This window comes from Dermacentor albipictus, chromosome 1 (assembly GCF_038994185.2).
Source record: "Dermacentor albipictus isolate Rhodes 1998 colony chromosome 1, USDA_Dalb.pri_finalv2, whole genome shotgun sequence".
NCBI lineage: Eukaryota > Metazoa > Arthropoda > Arachnida > Ixodida > Ixodidae > Dermacentor > Dermacentor albipictus.
The window spans coordinates 168,602,391-168,624,764 of record NC_091821.1 but is presented as its reverse complement, the minus strand read 5'-3'; the positions used below and the strand labels follow the sequence as shown (position 1 = coordinate 168,624,764).

Here is a 22,374-nt window from a genome sequence, read left to right as displayed (position 1 = left end):
TCTCTGTCTGTCGCTTGCTAACCTCAAAGAATGCGCAGGAAAACGGTACCTTCTCCTGTAAGCTATGACTGATTTTTTTTGTGTCAGAAATTCAAAAACTGTTCACACTGCACACTTGCTTCAGCTTACAACGCTCCTCTGTAAGTGAGGAACAAGCAACCCGCGTTGTCGCTCTTGGCCGATAGAAAATTGCTGATTATGCAGGATCGGCATATTTGTTGCAATTGAAGCAAAGATTATAAAACAACCATAGATGACAGCTGCAAAAGGCTTCTATCTATTGCTGTTGGGTTTGTCTTTCTTTTTAAAAAAGAATCGCACAATATTCCTGTACATAAGTAACGCATAAATACCCCAGAAAGTGGATGGGAAAACGGCGCCGCGGTAGCTGAATTGGTAGAGCATCACACGCATAATGTGAAGGCGTGGGATCGTTCCCCCCCTGCGGCAAGTTGTATTTTTCATTCACTTTCATTTCCATTTATTTATAATTTCTTTAACTCAGTTAGTCATCATCATCATCATCAGCCTGGTCACGCGCACTGCAGGGCAAAGGCCTCTCCCATACTTCTCCAACAGCCCCGGTCATGTACTAATTGTGGCCATGCCGTCCCTGCAAACTTCTTAATCTCATCCGCCCACCTAACTTTCTGCCGCCCCCTGCGACGCTTCCCTTCCCTTGGAATCCAGTCCGTAACCTTTAATGACCATCGGTTATCTTCCCTCCTCATTACATGTCCTGCCCATGCCCATTTCTTTTTCTTGATTTCAACTAAGATGTCATTAACTCGCGTTTGTTCCCTCACCCAATCTGCTCTTTTCTTATCCCTTAAAGTTACACCTATCATTCTTCTTTCCATAGCTCGTTGCGTCGTCCTCAATTTGAGTAGAACCCTTTTCGTAAGCCTCCAAGTTTCTGCCCCGTAGGTGAGTACTGGTAAGACACAGCTATTATACACTTTTCTCTTGAGGGATAATGGCAACCTGCTGTTCATGATCTGAGAATGCCTGCCAAACGCACCCCAGCCCATTCTTATTCTTCTGATTATTTCCGTCTCATGATCCGGATCCGCAGTCACTATACCTGCCCTAAGTAGATGTATTCCCTTACGACTTCCAGTGCCTCGCTGCCTATTGTAAATTGCTGTTCTCTTCCGAGACTGTTAAACATTACTTTAGTTTTCTGAAGATTAATTTTTAGACCCACTCTTCTGCTTTGCCTCTCGAGGTCAGTGAGCATGCATTGCAGTTGGTCCCCTGAGTTACTAAGCAAGGCAATATCATCAGCGAATCGCAAGTTACTAAGGTATTCTCCATTAACTTTTATCCCCATTTCTTCCCAATCCAGGTCTCTGAATACCTCCTGTAAACACGCTGTGAATAGCATTGGAGAGATCGTATCCCCCTGCCTGACGCCTTTCTTTATTGGGATTTCGTTGCTTTCTTTATGGAGGACTACGGTAGCTGTGGAGCCGCTACAGATATCTTTCAGTATTTTTACATACGGCTCGTCTACACCCTGATTCCGTAATGCCTGCATGACTGCTGAGGTTTCGACAGAATCAAATGCTTTCTCGTAATCAATGAAAGCTATATATAAGGGTTGGTTATATTCCGCACATTTCTCTATAACCTGATTGATAGTGTGAATATGGTCTATTGTTGAGCAGCCTTTACGGAATCCTGCCTGGTCCTTTGGTTGACAGAAGTCTAAGGTGTTCCTGATTCTATTTGCGATTACCTTAGTAAATACTTTGTAGGCAACAGACAGCAAGCTTATCGGTCTATAATTTTTCAAGTCTTTGGCGTCCCCTTTCTTATGGATTAGGATTATGTTAGCGTTTTTCCAAGATTCCGGTACGCTCGACGTTACGAGGCATTGCGTATACAGGGTGGCCAGTTTCTGTAGAACAATCTGCCCACCATCCTTCAACAAATCTGCTGTTACCTGATCCTCCCCAGCTGCCTTCCCCCTTTGCATATCTCCCAATGCTTTCTTTACTTCTTCCGGCGTTACCTGTGGGATTTCGAATTCGTCTAGACTATTTTCTCTTCCATTATCGTCGTGGGTGCCACTGGTACTGTATAAATCTCTATAGAACTCCTCAGCCACTTGAACTATCTCATCCATATTAGTAATGATATTGCCGGCTTTGTCTCTTAACGCATACATCTGATTATTGACAATTCCTAGTTTCTTCTTCACTGTTTTTAGGCTTCCTCCGTTCCTGAGAGCATGTTCAATTCTATCCATATTATATTTGCTTATGTCAGCTGTCTTACGCTTGTTGATTAACTTCGAAAGTTCTGCCAGTTCTATTCTAGCTGTAGGGTTAGAGGCTTTCATACATTGGCGTTTCTTGATCAGATCTCTCGTCTCCTGCGATAGTTTACTGGTATCCTGCCTAACGGAGTTACCACTGACTTCCATTGCACACTCCTTAATGATGCCCACAAGATTGTCGTTCATTGCTTGAACACTACGGTCCTCTTTTTGAGTTAAAGCCGAATACCTGTTCTGTAGCTTGATGTGGAATTCCTCTATTTTCCCTCTTACCGTTAACTCATTGATCGGCTTCTTATGTACCAGTTTCTTCCGTTCCCTTCTCAGGTCTAGGCTAATTCGAGTTCTTACCATCCTGTGGTCACTGCAGCGCACCTTGCCGAGCACGTCCACATCTTGTATGATGCCAGGGTTAGCGCAGAGTATGAGGTCTATTTCATTTCTAGTCTCGCCGTTCGGGCTCCTCCACGTCCACTTTCGGCTATCCCGCTTGCGGAAGAAGGTATTCATTATCCTCATATTATTCTGTTCCGCAAACTTTACTAATAACTCTCCCCTGATATTCTTAGTGCCTATGCCATATTCCCCCACGGCCTTGTCTCCAGCCTGCTTCTTGCCTACCTTGGCATTAAAGTCGCCCATTAGTATAGTGTATTTAGTTTTCACTTTACACATCGCCGATTCCACGTCTTCATAGAAGCTTTCGACTTCCTGGTCATCATGACTGGATGTAGGGGCGTAGGCCTGTACAATCTTCATTTTGTTCCTCTTATTAAGTTTCACAACAAGACCTGCCACCCTCTCGTTAATGCTATAGAATTCCTGTATGTTACCAGCTATATTCTTATTAATCAGGAATCCGACGCCTAGTTCTCTTCTCTCCGCTAAGCCCCGGTAACGCACTCCCTCACCAGAGCAGGATTGGCCACCCTGGTGCAGTACTTGGCCACAACCTCCTATATGAACAACACAATCAAACTCAGTTAGTAAGTACAAGTAAATTCCCCTTTGGTGTCTTTGTTTGTCGGATTGGATTGAATAACATTTATTAGAGGCCCTGCAGGAGGCTCGCCAGCGCGCACAGGGCGTCTCTTAGTTTGTTGGCTTCTTATGCTACGATATATATATATATATATATATATATATATATATATATATATATATATATATATATATATATATATATATATATATATATATATATATATATATATATATATATATATATATATAAACACTGACACCAAGTGTCAGTGTTTGTTGGCTTCTCATTATATGACTAATAATTATCGGGTCCCTCGGTTAACCCCCTTTCTTCTCGTTCATTATATATATATATATATATATATATATATATATATATATATATATATATCCAACTTTGCCTAGATATTTGGCTGCTATGGTGTGCTATGGTACTACTTCTCTAGGTGGTAGCTCTTGAAGGAAATTAATTCGCTGGTAAGGTAAGAAAAATAATTCGCTCATCGCCAGTGTGCTCGACTGCGGCAGAGACGAAGGCCAGCGCTCCGAGTGGCCTTGTCATTATGGTTTCCATATAAGCTATTGGTGGTTCGTGGCCTGACGAACGTACAGGGATAGCAGAAAGAATATACGCAGCACACTGCAGTGTACTGCTGTCCCTCTCCGCTTTACCTGCTGAATTGTTCACGCCTTCACTAGCTTGAAGTGGACGGTCGCATTTATAGGGCATCCTCTCTTTCTTTTCTTGTAAGGCATCCAAGCGCCCTATGCTCGCAACTGTTCATCTGATGAAAACAAACTCGAGAAGTACAGGCGACTTTAAGCCGAAGCTTTCTTTGTCTAGTACACCATGGTTTCGAGTTTGTCAATATCTCGCAGTATACATTTATAGGCTATACGTGCACCGGCTTGTGGCATAAGAAGTGCGTGTTCATCTCCAAAGTAGTGCCAGTGCGCGCACCTCTGTTGTGCGCAGCCAAACGATAAGTAACGACACAACACATGTACACTTAATGTCGCCTCACAGGTATCTTTAATATACACAGACCTCCTAATCGAATAGCGCGTGATTATCTACGGCTTCCTTGAAACTTCTTGTATTTGTCTTACCCCCAGACTCGGGCCACTGCACGTGTGCCACTGCGTAGGTACACTGATTCCTGGGGAGTCCTCCAGAATGGGTAAGTGCCACTGTGACACACGAGGTATGGAATCCCTAAATATACCTACATATCTGTATTGTGAGACACGGGGTGCATTACATATGTGTCGGTCTTCTCTCTGCCATGCATCTATCTCTCCGCTCCATTCTTCCCCCGACAAGGATGATCAAACATCACCGATGTCTCACAGTGTGCACCCTCCCGTACTGGTGGTTGTATGTGTTGGTGGTGGCGAGTTGCAGCAACAGGCGTGGTTTAGCCTGGCGACCATTTCGGCGTAGCTCGTAAATAGTAAAATGCGTAAACGTAAACATTGCGTCACAATTATGTGGCGACCTGTGCGTTTCATAAAGGGTGCATGAGCTTACACGTTGCATAAAACGAAAATAAAGACAGTTGTGCGCATCGGCGTTTACTTGCACACAGCATTTAATTAGGCGTTTTACGATAGCTTCGCTTCGCATAGATTCTAACATGCGCGTAATTTCTGTGTAATTTTTTCACGCTAGGTTAACGTTTCTTTTGTACCAATATTATTACTATATTTCGCGACAACCAAGAACAACTTGGGTTAGTTCATTGTCATGTGGCTGGTACGTTCTGTGCACTGTCATACGGCGGTCAGCGGTCACCTCATGCCGAATAAACCAATTTGGCTAGATGACCGAAGGAAAAGCAACGTTGTGCTTTGTCACTGCTCTCAAGTGACGTCGCCAAGGAACACCAAGCGTCGATGGCTCCCCTGCTTCCATGGAATTGTGCAACTGTCCGCCATGAGCGTCACAGTGTCCGCAACAGGAAGCGTCATCCTCCTCCCACTTTCTAAAAGCAGTGTTATATTATCACGTGCAATTTATTTTCTTTTTGTCGACGGCACTATAGCCACCGTAGGTCTTTCAAAGTCGATTGGACCTATTTAGCATCTGTAGTCCGGATCAATTACTGTTTTGATTCCTGATTTTTTAATCTTTTTCCAGTTTACCTCAATCTCCTACTTGTTCTGCTTTTACTTCCTGTTTACTAAACTGCACAAACTTCATATCCTCTTAAGCCGGCAGCTTCGACGGGTTAAATTTTGCTTGGTTTTAACTGATTTAAGCTTTTAACGCGTTTGCAGATAATGTACCCGCTTTTCATGTCGTAGTGTAATACCCCTTAGTCGAAATTAACCTGTAGATGGGCCTTGCGCACTGTCGCTCCCTACGTCCCTTTTTCTAAGACATACGCCTGTCCCCGTACAACGGAAAGGCATTACCGAGAGTGTTTGAGTTACCGTATTCACTATTATGAAAGCAGTGCACCAGTAGACGGAATACCGACAGGAGAGACGGACACAAGCGCTCTTCAGTCAACCTTCGGTCCACTAGTGCGCTGTTTTTATAGTGGGCTACCAACTAGCTTGGTCATAGGCCTGACAGCATTCGCGCCTGAATGACTCACGGCGTCTTTGGTAAGTACCACCTTTACGCACGAATTTCCTTCGAAAACCCCGCATAACTTTTTTATTTCTGTAATTTCTTGCTTACAGTGATAAGAATTGAAATTCATCCATTGTTGCGTAAAAAACAATAGGTACCCTCAGCCTCTTAACGACATATTTGTAGATGAGCTACAACGACTCAACTCAACAATGTGCGCTGCTTCCTTTTGTTAGAAGCCCATTTGCCGTTCGCTGGTGCTCGGTCATACGCTTGAGCAATTGTTGCTACACTTCAGATACGAGAGCGTATGCATAATGATATAAACGGTCAATCTATATAGAGCGAAACGAGAAGCATGGCGACAGAGTTCATTGACATCAAGTCACATCTGTTTTATTAGCCTTCTTTCCTTGACTCATCTCATATGAGCATGATGGCAACAGAAAACGGTTTCCTATAGCCTCAATTTTAGTGTTCATATAATTTTACTCATCACCCAGTTCCACGCATCTGCTTTATTTTATTCTTTCGCCACGTGGCTGAATTAGGATCTTTATCACCTGACACACACGTGTATATCTGGAATGATATTGCCTTCTAGTTAAATCAATCAATCAATCAATCAATCAATCAATATTTATTTTTGACAAAAGAAATACAAGATCGGTATAAGTACACATTCGGAGGTCCCGAAGTAACAACTGTCGGGGGGACCTCCTAACAAAACATGAAAAGGGGATAGTAGGATCGTGGCAAACAGTGAGTCATGTCATATATTATACAGTTTCTACATCGGAAATAAACGATAAGATAGAAAAAAAAATCTGTTAACAATATCACAGGTATATTCACAGAGTTAAAAAGAAAAAATAATTGAAGAAATCTTAAAAATAACATGCAACAATTAAAACGAGGATAAATGGCACGTAAAACTAACAACGAGGAGAAGTATCAATTAAGGCAAAATTTAGTAACTCGGTAATTGAAAAGTACATTGCGTAATGGTAAAGTGAACAACATACTAATTAATTCTATGTTTGTTAAATTATGCTACGCGTCAGATAAAGTGTTCATGAAATGCTCCTTCGTTCTACGTTTGAATGATAATAATGTAGATGTCTTCATGTCAGATGGTATAGAATTCCAAACAGAAACGCCTGAAAACGCGACGGTAAATTTCCCATAGTTAGTTTTTGCTTTTGGAAGAAGAAGATTGAGTTGAGCTGAAAATCTTGTGTTGTTATAATTGATGAGGCTAGAGCGACTAAAACCTGGAATATTAAACTGGGTATTTATAAGACGAAACATAAGTAGCGACAGCTTATGATTGAATAACATGCGTAAAGGTAAAACATTTAGGGAACGGAATATTGGAGCAGAGGGAGATGTATGCGATTGGAATGCAATTAATCGTAATGCCTGCTTTTGCAAAACTTCTAACTGATGAAGATGTGTGGTATATGTATTACCCCAAGATGACAGGCAGTATGAGAGATGACTCTGTATATACGCGTAATATAAAGACATGAGAATAGTTTGCTGGAAAAAAGAGCGAGTTTTTATTATGATGTGAATACCAAATGAGATTTTTTGAATAAGTGATTGAATATGACACTGGAACTTTAGGTTTTCATCTAGTACTACACCAAGAAATTTAGTAGACGTGGATCTTGCAAATACATTATTATTTAGAGACACTACAATAGAATCAATGTGCAAAGATTTTGAAGAATGGAATACCATAAATGTTGTCTTAGATGGGTTAATGGTTAGCTTGTTTTTTACACACCATGAATGAACATTCGTTAGGTCAGCGTTAAGTTTATCCTGCAATGCAAATAAATTTTTATCAGATGCGAAAATGGTGGTGTCATCAGCGTAAAGAAGGCAGTGCGCATGTGTTAATATGTCTGGCAAGTCATTAATGAATATGAGAAATAAAAGTGGCCCAAGTATTGATCCCTGGGGGACACCTGTATTTACAGTTTTTGAAGAGGACAAGACACCATTAAATTCGACTATATATTGTCGGTTAAAAAAATGCCGCTATAAACTATCCTACCAGCAACTTAAGGGTGAAATGGTTAGCTTTCAGCCCCTTTTTAATAGGAATTCCGCTGATGTTTATGAGGCTCATAACGTATGTTTCGTTACCCTCACTTCTCGCCAAAATATTTTATTTTGATCGCCGATATGAAACCAAAAAAAAAGTTATTCCTGCTTTCTATACCAGAGGGGCTTGAACATGTCGCATGACGGTATTCGTTACAGCAATTTTAGACATGCTTTCGTCTCGTATCAATGTGTGTTTTACTTTACTTTACTTTTTACTGTGCATCATCACAAGGTTATTTACCAAATTATTGGCAGATAATTACCCGTATCATCGCAAAAGTCATACCGACAAATTATGCCCATCTGACCAAATAATCAGAGGCGCACTTTTGTTTCGCATTGGTGCACCGTACGTAGCTTTCTTCTGCAATTTTTTTAAAGCGAAACCTGACCGTGCTATACGAGCGTTTAGTGAGCAAGTTTGTGGAAAGGCAGTCGTTAGCAGCGGGTCTGTCAACGTGGCCTAGCGATAGTTTCCCAAATCGAAAGTGAAGAGAAAGCAGATCGCGCTTATGACATTGAATTTCACATCTAGGTAAGTGTCTTAACCGATGGGCCGACCTATTCGTTTACTATACGACTGACACAAAAAGAGATCGCGCGACCTACATCTTGAAGGTGGTTGAAATAGTGGTGGTTACGTTTTCTTTTTTTCTGAAGTTACAGGTTGTCTTCACCTTGTAGAGTTCTCGCCGGCATTTGTTTTATTGCAATAGTATTTACAGGAACACTCTAGACGCATCTTCGCCGTCACTGTCGTCGTTGCCGGGCTGTCCCATATAAAGCCTAAGTGCGCGGATAATGAGCCCGTCGCTGCCGGTGCGAGGGTAAGCAAGTGAGGGAGAGCCGAGATTGCTGGTGGCTTCAGGCGCTCTGCTTCCCGCGCACTTAGCGTTGGTGGTTCCGTTACCTGATTGTCTGCGCCACGGCCCAGGCCTGTTAAACTGTAAACGTTCGTATAATTGTCTAATGCTTTGTTATATTAATGCTTCGTCATACCGGCTAAACTGGGAGTTCTATTTAAAATATATTTAATTGCAAGCTGTAAATAGACCGAACACCACAAAGCTTATCGAAACAGTGATTACACGACTAGCCAGCGCGATTGGGCGGCATAAAATAACCTCTAGAGGAGGCTTGCCAGGTCTGTGGACTTGTATCAGGCGACTGGTCTTCTATTCTTGAGGAACGTTTCCATCTTGCCAGGACTCATCGAAGATGTGCAGCAATGCACTTCACGTTTGTTCACCGAGGCAGCAAGATATACCATCTGGGCCAGGTGATGACGACTGATTACATAGGGCAAGTGCCACGTCTAGCTCTTGAGTGGTGAACATAGGCGTAGCTACCGGGGGGGGAGGGGGGGCAAGGGTGGCAGTTGCCCCCCCCCACACCTCTCAACACTGGGGGGGGGGGGGCAAAGTAGGTCATTTGCCCCCCACTTTTGAAACCCGGGAATACATGCGCCTAGAGTCAGAACCAAGCTCACTTGGGCCTACAGAAAGTGGCTTGAAGCACTGATAATGGGGTTCTGGCCTCTCCACCAGCTGCACGTGGAGTCTCGGCCACATTGGTTTTTCAGCGCACTCATCACTGGTATTTACATGGCATACAGGGCTACTCAGTAACACTTTGTAAAGTTCCTCACCTCTGCAAGTCTGCAGTAGTCTTTCAAGTCTTGATCTAGACATTGATTCAGCCTACTTGGTCTGTCAATAGTGCAATTGAACCTCAACAGTGCAACTGAGGTTCCCAGAACTTTCAAGACTGCTTTCACTTATTTGGTCGTGAAAGGTGTGCTCGTGGTGAAACTGAGGCAGCACGAAGCGTTCGCTTCTCTCTGCCGCTTCTCGCTGCCGGCGGTCTTCATCACGTAAGCGTTGTGACAGCGAGTGCTCGTGGTCATCGAGTGAGATGTGTTTATATTCGCCTTTACGTGCGTGACACCATGCTTGTCGTAGGTGTATCTACCGGTTCGGGGGGAGGTGTGCCCCTCCACCCACAAATGGCCAAAGTAGGCCATTTTCCGCCCCCCCTCCCCTACGCACACACACTTGTGAAAGTGGGCACTGTCGGCTGCACACTGCACAAATACAACAAAACAGCAGCTGAGGCTAAGTTTTCTCTAAGAATTGGGCTCGCATAGGTACGATTTATTTGTTACGTATACCCTACTTTCGGGCCACGCCTCCACGTGCTGTAGCAGCTGGCGCGTTGCTCCGTACTGTGCGGTGCGAGACGCCTGCGGGACGTGCCTTGCAAGCCTGCATTGCTGAGAAAGCGGTCGCTAGGCTGTCCAAAACGAGTTTAATGCACCATCACTTGCATCATCCGCTGTTTCTTGAGGCCGTCTAACCGAACCGTCTTTGAAAACACAAACGGAAATTTACTTTTATAATTTACCGGTATTTTATCAGTGTTGCCCTTTAGAGGATGTTGAGGCTAGATTTGGTTACTTTCTGTCTGTTTACGGCAAAGTTTGCTATCTAGCAATCAGTGGGTTTTTTAGTGACTTGAATGAACGGTTGGCGATATTTTAACGGCTTATAAGTTACAAAGATTGCTTGGAAAATGGCATTCAAGAATGCTGTTTGATATTCAAAAGCCACATGCAAGTGGCCGAAAGTCGCTGTACGAAGCATAGGCTCCATGACCATGATGAAAAAACGGTTTCCTTCCCATTGGTAGCTTTCACAATGTTATAGTGCTTCACAGTACAGTGGTCACCACAGCCTTCACACTGTGGTCCCAAAATTGATGCTTATGTATTAATTACAAAACCTGTTGAATATGCATATAATTGACGATTACAAAACCTATGTGAGCCCGCAGCGTTCAAACGCTGCGGGTTCGGCGTGTCACTAAATCCATTCGATTGGTAGACGCTTGGCAAGCGTGTTAGAGAACTAATTTACCAAAACCAAGTGGAATAAATTTTATGTTCACATTTAGAACACAGCAGGCGAATAAGACATATTGACTGCGTAAAATCGTAAATATGGGAAAGGCTTAGCTCGTTCATGCGCAACTGAACAAATCGCTTCCGTTTCTCAGGCCTCTCGGATCAATCAGAACTTCACGGCGGCTTTCAGCTAGATCAAGGGCGAAAATATGGTATTTAACTTGTACAAAGCTCGGGTAATTTTCATTGCCATGTTAACAACATGCCGCCAAGCACGTTTCACACAATCTAGTTCTGCTACCACGAATGTCGACAAGCACAAAAAATTTAGGGATGATATGCAGACTAAATGCATTTTTATTGCTAGGAAAGCTACGTTGCTTGTGTTCTCTTGAATCGTGCTGTATTTGTAACTTTCCAATCTGAAGATAATGAAAAGCTTAACCTATAATAACCCAGTATGTAAATATTAGAGGTAGACGATCGAATGTCGACTTTTTCAAATACGAATCGAATACGAATAGTAAGTATCGAATATCGAACAGACAAACGTAGACGCTCATATTTACAGCAGGAATATTTGTTTCAGTATAGTTAGGAACATGCTTACCCGCCGCGGTTGCTCAGTGGCTATGGCATTAGGCTGCTGAGCACGAGGTCGCGGGATCGAATCCCGGCCACGGCGGCCGCATTTCGATGGGGGCGAAATGCGAAAACACCCGTGTTCTCGCATTTCACCCCCATTTAAGTGCGGCCGCCGCGGCCGGGATTCGACCCCGCGACCTCGTGCTTAGCAGCCCAACACCATAGCCACCAAGCGACCGCGGCGGGTCCCGCGAAACCGAAAATAAAGCTTCTATTACCCATCGAGTTTCTGCATTGCGTCAAAAACCTTGTCGCTGTTTTACTTCTGATAATTATAACTTGCGATACTTTGTCCAGCAGGTGGAGAACAGTAACCCGATTTGAACAGTCGGCGGTTGTTGCGAAATATTTGGTTGGTTTTGATATTCTAGAATACCGAATAGTTCATTTTAGAATACGAATAAAATATTACACACCAACTATTCATATTCAAAACTTCGATATTCGTCTATCTTATAGTAAATACATTACTAAAGCTAAAGCCCTCTATACTCGGTTGATAAATTAACTGTTTTCTTTTTTCAACTGCACTGACATTAGAGCAACATGACACGTCTAAGTAAATTATTTACTTCACGCTAGCTTATATTAGAGTGTTTCAAAATACCTACATTTTTTAAATCCACGTCACAGTTATAGCGAGAGTTTTAGTTACTTTTTTTGTCCACTTCAGTGGCACGCCTCCTGAAATGTTGTCAACACTAGAAAGTAATAATTCATAACGTAGGATTGAAAAGTAGATGTGTCGATGAGAAAGATCAATTTCACCGACGCAATTTTCAGCCTTATTTATTGCAATGGCAATCGGGTAATCCGGAATGGACGTGGACTTTAGAGTATGCGTGCCACCTGGGCCCCCTCTGAGTATGTCCAGTCGTGAACGTGGACTACGTTCTAATCTTAAATGAATATTTTCCAACAAATCAACATGTCATTAACAAGTTAAATAAAAGAACGTGTCATCGTTTATTGGTCTGTGGCCGCTAAAGCGGCATCCAGCTAACCTCCCTCCCACCCGGAAGGAGCCGGGTAGGCGGGAGGTTAGGCAGATGCAACTAACCTAACCTCCGCTCCCCTTGGAATGAGCCCTCCTTGTCGGGCTGTGTGGTAAAGTATACGGGAAATGAACATGTACTGCAAAAGTCGAAGGGGAAATTATGTGCAGGGTAGTGCAGCTGCCGTTGTTGGCGTGGGGCGTCATTGCGGACAAAGTAGGGGCGGCAGAGCGATCCCAGGTGGCATGTACTGCAAGATCCCTTTCCAATATATATATATATATATATATATATATATATATATATATATAGGTGACTCCTCCCCCTCGAAAGAAAGTTGGTACGCCACTGGTGGTGAGCGGCAAAATCCATGCGTGAATGTCGTGTGGCTGGAACGTAGTTAAACGTAACTGGATTCGTGCCCGTTCATAGCACAGAAATCTTCCGCTACGTCGAGGTCTTGTCAGCATTGGAAGAGCGCTAGGGCCTTGGAATGGGAAGCGTTGTTCGGGAACAGAACGTAGGCCTCTCACAGTTATCCATATTTGAGGCAGTGGTTTGCGGGGGTCAAAGGACAATCTTTTCTCCATCGCTCGGATTCCAGTTTATCTATGCAACGTTGTATATTCTTTTGAGTGCGACGGGCTGCCCTTAGACCGTGAATGGACTTCGTACATAGGTATCTTCGTTCGGTGCGACGACGAATCGCGCGAAGCCGTTCCAACTCAAGGTCGAATTGCGAGTACTTCGGTGAGCACATGAGCGTTCGCATAGCAGTCTGCATCACTTCTTTAATAGTTTCTTGTAGTCCAGTGGAGAGACCTTTCTGGCAAGCGTCCTCCAGTAGGTTTTAAACAAAGTCAAATCTATTCTTCCTAGTGTGTTAGGCTAATGAGTGTTAGATATCACGCTGATTTTAAGGTAAGTGCGGATGTGATCGCTATCATGCGTCTCAATGTCCAAAAACCACTTAAGGTGCTTGGCAAAGCGGCGTGATGCAAAGGACAAATCCAGGCAGCTGCTGTACATTGTACCCCGTAGAAATGTAGAACTAGCGTCATTCAGCAGAAAGAGGACATGATTGGAGGCAAACGAAGCGAGTCTCCGTCTCGATGCGTTAACTCTTGAGCTTCCCCAAATGGTTTGATGGACGTTACATCCCCCTGTGTTTAATCCAAGGACCAGGATATGCTCTTGTTGTGCGTTTTAGACTTTTGATGTCTAACGGGTGTGATGGAGATAAGTACGCATCTACGAGTGTGAAGGCGAGCTTTCTATTTTGGATGGTTAGGCAGACATACTGGTACTGATACTGACCTTAGACCTCTGGCGCTCGACTGAGTAATTTATGCATCTCTGACCTCCTTAAGAAATGACTGGTGATTGTTAACCATGGTTCACTCGAGGGTTGCTAAGACTGCGCTCAGCGAGTCCAGCACTTGTAGACCCCTTCGAGCGGATGGAGTTTCGATGCTGTTCAACATTACTCTGATGACACGGATTAGGGACTGCAGCATCGGTATGATTTCGCGGTCTACTGTTGGCACGTCATCAACTGAAGTTTGCTTCGATGGAGGCATCAAGCGTGTAAGCTCCATGGAAGGCTGGATACTCGGGAGCGCCGGCCACTCTCCCACAAGGGAAGGCTTTTCTGTTTGAGACCTCATAGGGATCTCGGGTCTGCAGCGCTTGTACTTGAAGCTGATCTCGTTGACACAACCTGTGCATGCAATGCACGTTGCGTTGTACGCTTCTATCGGTGACGACGTCGACGCCAGATCTTTTCAGAAGCTTCACGATGAGATGAGCTGTCCCTAACCATTTGTCCAGGATAGCAAATTTTTTTATACGTGGGCAGTTTTTATATGCGGTTACATGAGACCCATCCCAGTTGCACCGCCTAATATTTGTTGCGTGGCAGACGTCTGCAACATGCGACTCCATGCACCGGGGGCAGACTAGATTTTGCACAGGCGCCTTTGACATGTCCGATCCTGAAACACTTGTGACATTAAAGCAGCTTCAGGACAAATGGTCGAACGACGTGTGGGAAGTGACCGACTTTAGCATGCGAAGAGGATAGAGTCGCCCTTGAACACTATCTTCACGCAATGGCTGTTTCCAATGCAGCATACGTGCGTTATGACCAGTCCTTCATACGCCGCCTTAATCTGAATGGGCAGGTCCGAGTTCCTAATTGCCAGGTCAATGTCGTAAATTACGCCATCGGTACAAATTCTTTCCACCGGTATAACCAGTCGCACTTTGATGTTCCCCAGCTCTGTTATCTATCGCACCTTGTCATGCGCATTTCCACGGGTCGTGTCGACAGCCAAGACATTCTTCAGCGTGTTTAGTCGGACCTCCTCAATTTCATTTCGCGCAATTCCCTCAAGGAATGCGGAGAGAGCTTGCATATTTAATACTCGAAGGATGATGGAAGACTCCACAGGCATGAAAAGGATGGTGGGCTGTCAGCGCTCATGCGTTGCTTGCAGGGTTGATGTACTTCCAGGTGATGACGTCTTGGTGAGTCTCCTTTTGGCCTTCCGGCTGATCACCGACACAAAGCTACCATCCGACGAGTCATCGCCTCAGACTGAGTAAACCTCAGTGTCTTCGCTGGTGCTGGACCAAGTGCCTTGCTTCCTTGAAAAGCTTATGAAAGAAGACCTCTGGCCTACCGGGCTGGCAAGCTACGCGTCCATGGCCTTGATAGCAGGAGCCTCAGTGGAGTCTTCACTGCAGGTGAACAAGGTGACACGTGTCAACGAAGAGCTCGCTGTCGTAGTCCTCTGAACGTTCGGGTGTAATGGGAGGTTCCGCTGCCGTAGCCGCGAGGCGGAACGAATAAAGTGCCCCGGAAATCGTGAAAAATTGGACGAAATACAATTAGCCGAGAGATGATTATGATGATGAAGCTTCAATAATTGGCACAAACCCACTATGGGGGATAGGCCACGAATCGGGTGGTAATATTACTGAAAAATAAAATAAATAGGTAAGAAATAAATAACACAAAAAAGGAAAATAAATTATAATCCCACATCATAAATAATTTTTAATAAATAAGATAAAGTAGTGTCTATTACGATAGTGGGCCTTGCCTTGATAGGAGTAGTAACAGGAACTTATTACTGAAATACATAAAGTAAAGGATGTACTTCAACATGAACAAGTTAAATTTTGAATAATAATATTATCAAGATTTTAACTGTGAATTTGTGTTTCTACTTTTTGAATTATCTAAATTGAAGTAGAAGTAAATCAATAATGGAACTACGAAATAGTAATAAGGCAGTCTTTCTGTGTCACATAGGAAACTATAAATGGCTAGGCAAATGTTCCTGTGGCTGTATCCTAATACCGTTCCTCCAAGGGAGAGTATAGCAGTACTGCTTAAGGCAGTCCTAGATTTCGAAGCGGAATTTCCAGACATCGTTTTCGATGTCTAGAAATTAGGCGAGAGATATGGGCTCCAGCAAAGAGCAACTACGTCGTCATCCAAACTGCACAGCAACATTACAGTAGCGGTCATGCAAAAGACACAGATAACACCGCATGCACAAAAAGAGAGGCGAAGACGGAAGTGCACTGTTGCGGAGGTCATCCGCAAGGTGTACGTAGATTAACTCAAGTGGCAATATACCAATACAATATACCAATATACCATGTTTTTCCTCTTTTTTGTTTTTCTTCCAATCGGGCGTTCCCACTTTCTTCATCGTAGCTTCAAGAAAGAGACAGACTACACACTGTAACTCTCTTGTACTCTTCTTTTTTTCTGTGGTGCCTTGAGGAGCTCTGCTTGCAGAACTATATCTCAAGTTGCAGTATTTTCGCTAATGTAACAGCAGGTGAAGGTACGATAAAATGTAACTCAATACATTCGACGTAATACATGCAAGCCTAAATGTGACTACTAATTAAGTTATTCTAGCAAAAATATTTTTTAGCGCTCCCCTGATGTCTTTATCTCGTACAAACTATTACTAGTCGATCACTACGCTCCGTTCAATGTGCGGCTGTCATGTGTGCACCGTTTTTCTATGCTTCGCGACTACACCGCTAGCGTGTCATCCTAGATCATTCAATTGACAAGTAGCCCCCTTCACTGCCTCCTTACAATATTTCGGTTGCTTTTAATATGACGTAGCCATTGCAGGAATCAAGCGCAGTACACAAGACAATACGGATCATCCAGATTTTGAGATAATTATCCGCGTGCAGCACGTGCTCATGGTCAAAAGTAAACAATATACAAAAGAAGCTTGGTGCTTTACGTGCCATTATCAAGATCTGATTATGAGCTACGCCGTCGTGGAGGACTGCGAGCTCATTTTGACCCCTAGGGCTGCTTAACGTGCACCTTAACCTAATTGCACGAACGTTTTTGAACTTCGCCTCCATCGAAATGTGGCTCAAACCCGGAACCTCTAAAATCTGCCGAGCTCAGGTTCTGAGTGAAGGAGATTGAATTGTTTTTCAAGCCGAATGAATTGACATGAGGTATCTGATTGTCGAGAAGTACATGATAAACACGCATACCGCCACTGATACTGCTACACATACGAAGCCTCTAGGTCAAAGACACGAGTGGAAATAAGAAAAAAACTATGTGTGCAGCTAGCAATTCTGCCTCTTGAACGAAACAATGTATTACATTTGTAAGCACTAAAATCAGCATAGCCTTGTTAGCGACTCGTATAAAATTAGCAGAGCGGATGCAATGCGTCGTTCACCGAGACAAATTGTCTACATGCGTGCTTGTAACGCTATAATGCTGCGCAGAATAGTGGCAAAGATCGTATGACGATTTTTCGGTATGTCCTTGCCTGCTAAGTGCTAAGCTTTGCTTTCGCATGTTTATTTATAAATTGTCTATAGACGCCAGTCTCAGGCATCAGTATATGAAAGCCATTTCGACCGCCCGAGAGCTCGCCATCATGTCCTTTAGCTACATCTTCCCAGGTCACGGAGCAGCGATGGCCTACATGGAAGCGCGACGCTAGGCACTGTTGGTCCACTGCTTACATTAAGAGTGGTGATCCAGCAATGGCGTCTTAGATAAATAAAATAGAGCAAATAGGCACACTCGCAACCACGCATGCACCCACACAGGCAGACACACTAGATACGTCCACCACACAGTGTGTCGAGTGCGTCTGCGTGCGAGGGTCTGTGCGTGGTTACGAGTGTGCCTATTTGCTCTATTTTATTTATCTAAGATGCGTTACCAACTAGCCCAACGGCAATTTTTTTTAATGGCGTTGATGGCACCTTTCTCAAGTTTCAACTTTACTCCAGAGCGGCTCCCCTCAAAAGTGTCAAAACCTAGCTATAAAGCAGAGTTACCCTCCGCAAAAACTTGACCGAAAGAAAAAATGATGCATTGAGAAAGTTCCTGGGGGCCTGCAAGGAATATTTCACTAGACGTCAGTGGTAGCAACCGCTCCCGTTTGTGGATCTGTGTGCCTTACTCTGTTTTTGTGCTAGAAGCGCACCCCACCACAGTATACAGTTCCAACTCGCCCAAGAAGCAGCACTCTTTGCGAATAAGCTTCACAAACCTCCCGTTGTGAGCGGGCAGCGCCTTATGGGAGACAGTAGATGACAGGAACGTATACGTTCAAAATATCTTTCTTGTGCATTTAAATAATGTATGGAGCACCTCTTTCAGAAATCAAGACGAACAAGTCGGATTACTTTCGCTGTCAGAGGAACAAACAGGAACGTCCGTAAGCTCGCCAGGTGATTAACCAAACGAAAAGAAAAGTTGTAAAGCGACTCAACTTCCAGCTGAAGTAGATGATAGACAAAGCCTTACTGAGCAAATTGAGGGTGAGCTAGGGGAGGCGTCACCGCAAACGGCGCTTAATCGCGTAATTTCCGTAGTCTCCTAAATTTATTTTTTTGGCTGCACTATCTTCGAGATCGGCAACACATTTTGACTTATAAGGACCTGTCAGATAACTTGAAATAATGTCCGGGGTTTTACATAATAAAATTATGATCTGAGTATCAGGCACACCGTTGTGCGGAAAACCGTCCACTGTATCGAGCTTCTATGCTAGGAATCCTCGGCTTGAAACCGCCAGTTGGAATTATATATATATATATATATATATATATATATATATATATATACACATACGCAGTAGCACAACTTGGCCAACAACATTTATCACGGGATCGGATCGGCCCACGAAAGAGGCTAGAAACATACCCGATACAAAGAAGTGCTGGTAACTTGCTAAGAAAGACTTGGCCGAGAAATCTCCTTTCGGAGCATTCACTTTTACCACATGGTATTGCAGCTAAGTTAATACCATTTCAACCGTTCTTTTCATTTGCCGCAGCTGAACTTGCTAGGCTGCTATTAATAAAATCGGCAGCGCCACCTAAACGCTCCAACATCTAACAATAGCAGCTCAGGTAGAAGTATCTTTTAAATGTTATATTTGCTTTAACTGGTGCCAAGTACTGTGTTTTTCTCAGCCTTGTAGCATCGCTGGCGAAGTTCTCTCAACAAACTTAACTAGGAATATATACCTTTGCGACGCGTACATCGGTTAAATTATATATGTGTTGGTATTTTTCTTTACCGTTCCTTTTTTTTCTTTCACTGCTTCTTACGTGTGTACAGACTCCCAGGAGCCCTCAGCTGCCTCTGAGCTCTTTTTGCCTAGGTGCCTTCACGCTATCTTGTTAGAAACAAAATTTTGATTGATTGATTGATTGATTGATTGATTGATTGATTGATTGATTGATTGATTGATTGATTGATTGATTGATTGATTGATTGATTGATTGATTGATTGATTGATTGATTGATTGATTGATTGATTGATTGATTGATTGACATTTACATTTTAAGGGAACAGTTTCGACAGGCGCTTCTCAGGAGTAAGTATGCAGCCAAGTAGTAACGCCACGACCTACGGACCTACACGCAGGATGAATGGACACATTTGAGTTTCTGCGTATCACTCTTTCTTTCCTTACTGAACCTTCATTTGGAACTTTTCTTTTGGTGTAAGCGTGGATTAACATGATTTGGCGGCCCATTTTCGGCGGTATTTGGCAGGGAAACAAGTGGCCGGCGAGCCCTACTCTCCGTTTGTCGCTCGCGGCTCCGGAGACTAGGAAACATCAGACGACCCTCGCGACAATAGGATACATGGCCGCGCCGCGTACGGCTGGCTAAAAAACACGATTTTTTTCCGAATGCGTGCCCCCGACAGAACGCGATAAAGTTCGCAGACTGGCGGCCCCCGCGTGCACTGGCCCGTCCATTGTTCCTTCGGCCGCAGCCAGTGTCGATGTCCTCTCGTGCGCCGACCGAGGCGACTCTGAGGCGATGGCAACACGCTTCGGTGCGAGCGAGGGGGAAGCCCCTCCTCGAGCTATCACGCCGGCCGCGCCCGAAGGAGCGTGCATACGTGCTCTCGCAGCCGTCCATCGATGGCCATTGTTGGGCAGTAATGTATGGCGAAAAAAGGAGGGTCTATACATAGGCGCGATTACCCGACGTGTGAACGATGCAGTGCGTCGCTTGTAACTCGGAGGTCTTGTATCTATGAATTGCGATTGCTGTTATAGCAGCGGAATTCGCGTGATGATTACATCCACACGGCTAGCAACCACAACATCGAGCGCAATCTAAGAGAACGACACGCAGTTATGCTACTTCCTGAGTAACCTGATTATAGCTCTCTACCACTCACACATGCGCACATACACATACACATATGCATACAGAGAGCAAAGAGGGAGAGAAGTAATAGTCATCATTCACGAGGAGGGGCAGGGGGGGGGGGGGGGCAACCAGCCTAATCATGCGCGGTATTTGTGTATCATGGCATTTGCGTATCCTGTTTAATTTCTCGAGTCTGTGGGCGCCCATACGCATTCGGCCTCTGTCTGAGTCTGCGAGTAAAGATTGTTTCTGAAGCGTAAATCGAGCACGATTTTGGTCAGCCGCTTTTCGGAAGGACATCGAAAGTTATGTTGGACATTAAAAGTACCAATAATTACTCTTACCTGTGTCAGATATTCCAGCCAGGCGCATCCCTTTTTATCTGGTCGTTTTTATCTGAATATCTGGCGGTCTCTGTCTCACTTCATCATGACTGATATCTGCGACGACAAGGAACGTTCTTTTCCGTCTTACAGTTGTTGACTTAGCTTTGGGCTTTCTGCGACTCATCGCGGACATTTGATTAGCAGTAATCTCTTTCCTTTCGTTCATGTTTACCCTCTACGTTGATGTTCCCCCTCGACCATCTCTTTCTTTCACTCCAGGATTTCTTCCCTTGTCATCCACCACATCTAGCATCAAAACAGTTCTGATTTTAGAAGTTTTAGAGTTCGCTATGTTGTGTCAACGTATGTGCTGATGCTGCCTCTGAAATACGTGCGCAGACGCGACTGTTGTCCGAGCCTGCGTCACGCATGCTTCAGGCTTCGTAAAAACTGCTAAACGCTCACGTCTAGTTTTTTTTTTTTCGAAAAAGGTTGCTCTACGGCATAGTAAGAAAAAAGCTAGAAAAACGTGCATGTGTAATGTACATCAAACGCGCAAGTTGATGTAGGGCTCAGTGATTAGCCCGTCCAGTTCCGAGCTCCGCACGGCCGCAGTGTCAAGATTTCGATCCCCAGTGGCGATGGCTGGCAAAATTTTATCTATCCTCTCTGCCGTCACGCCAACTCAACGTATCTGTAACGTCAGCGGCATTTTCCAACCAATCCGCTGGCGCATATTCTGACCACGCTGCACCGATGTCGAGTCCGACTTTGTTTAATGTTGTTATGTCGGCTGCTACCGTAAAAACTTCCCCTGCCGTTGCCCATCCCAATATACGCTGATGATATTTGCAAATGGGTATCCGTAACGAATCCTTCGCTTACGCAGCAGCACTTACAGTCTGGCATTGACGTTGCGGATGAGTCTCTGCTTGCGCGGGATATGCATTTGTTGCCAGAAAGCCAGTCTATGTGCGATTTACTTGAACCGATTAAGGTTTTTTTTTTCTTTCTCTAAATCGAAAGATCGCTGAGTGAGGGAATCACCATAATTTTTTAGTGTTGTCATTGAAGTGTCTCTGTCATGGAAAAGACGAGTAAAAAAAAAGGTAAAGCCAGTTCCACGCAGTGACAGTTGTCAAAACAGCGAAGCTCGTGGTCGTTTTCTCAAGTTCGAACTCGTGTTTAGCACCATTTTCATGAAAGCCTTTTGTCTCATGGTCGTCATTTTGCTAGATTCTAGCGTCGGTTCCGGATTGCGCACACTCTTCAGTTACGTGAGGTTGTGATCAAACCACAGTCTATGACACACCTTGCAGCTGTGGCCGCACTCACGGCCGAGGCATTCTCTCTTGAACCGTCCATCGGCACCCTCCGTGGGAGGAATCTCTCTGCGTCGACGTCTCTGCTCTGCCTCCTACTCTCAAAGTTGGGGGTTAGCTTGCCTCTGCTGGCGCTTGGCTTGCGCTTCCAGTTCTCGATCCTCGGTAGTAGCGGCTTCCCTCCACTGGCGCTTTGCTTGCGCTTCTCGCTCTCGAAGCTCGGGATTTGCGCGGCGTCGGCGCTGCCGCTCGCGCCGAACGGAATACATGGGGCGAAAGGGCGCGCGCCGGCGAAACACCTGCTCCTATACCCCTCTCCTCACCCTCCTATGTAAACCCATAGTGGAACACGTGCGTTTTCTTGTAACCAAAAAATGCAATTTGCTTGGACGTGTTCCCGGTGCGAAGTAATTCAAGTAGCGCCATCCTCCGGTAGTATTCTCAGCTCATCGTTGAGCAATTCAAAACTTGCTTATTGTTCAATGATTTGTCTTTGAATGACGTTGCAACTGAGGTTA

General features: G+C 44.4%; 1 protein-coding gene across 2 annotated transcripts in view; it reads left to right on the top strand.

The window, feature by feature from the left end:
• Positions 1–22,374, top strand: part of LOC135905722 (CKLF-like MARVEL transmembrane domain-containing protein 8) — a 131,678-nt gene that overhangs the window by 16,907 nt on the left and 92,397 nt on the right. The window contains exon 2 of one of the 2 annotated variants that reach the window (XM_065436701.1): positions 4,385–4,449. The exons of the other annotated variant lie outside the window; for it this stretch is intronic. The gene's annotated coding sequence lies outside the window, so the exon portion shown is untranslated. The remainder of the gene's footprint in view (positions 1–4,384; positions 4,450–22,374) is intronic. 2 annotated transcript variants of the gene reach the window in all.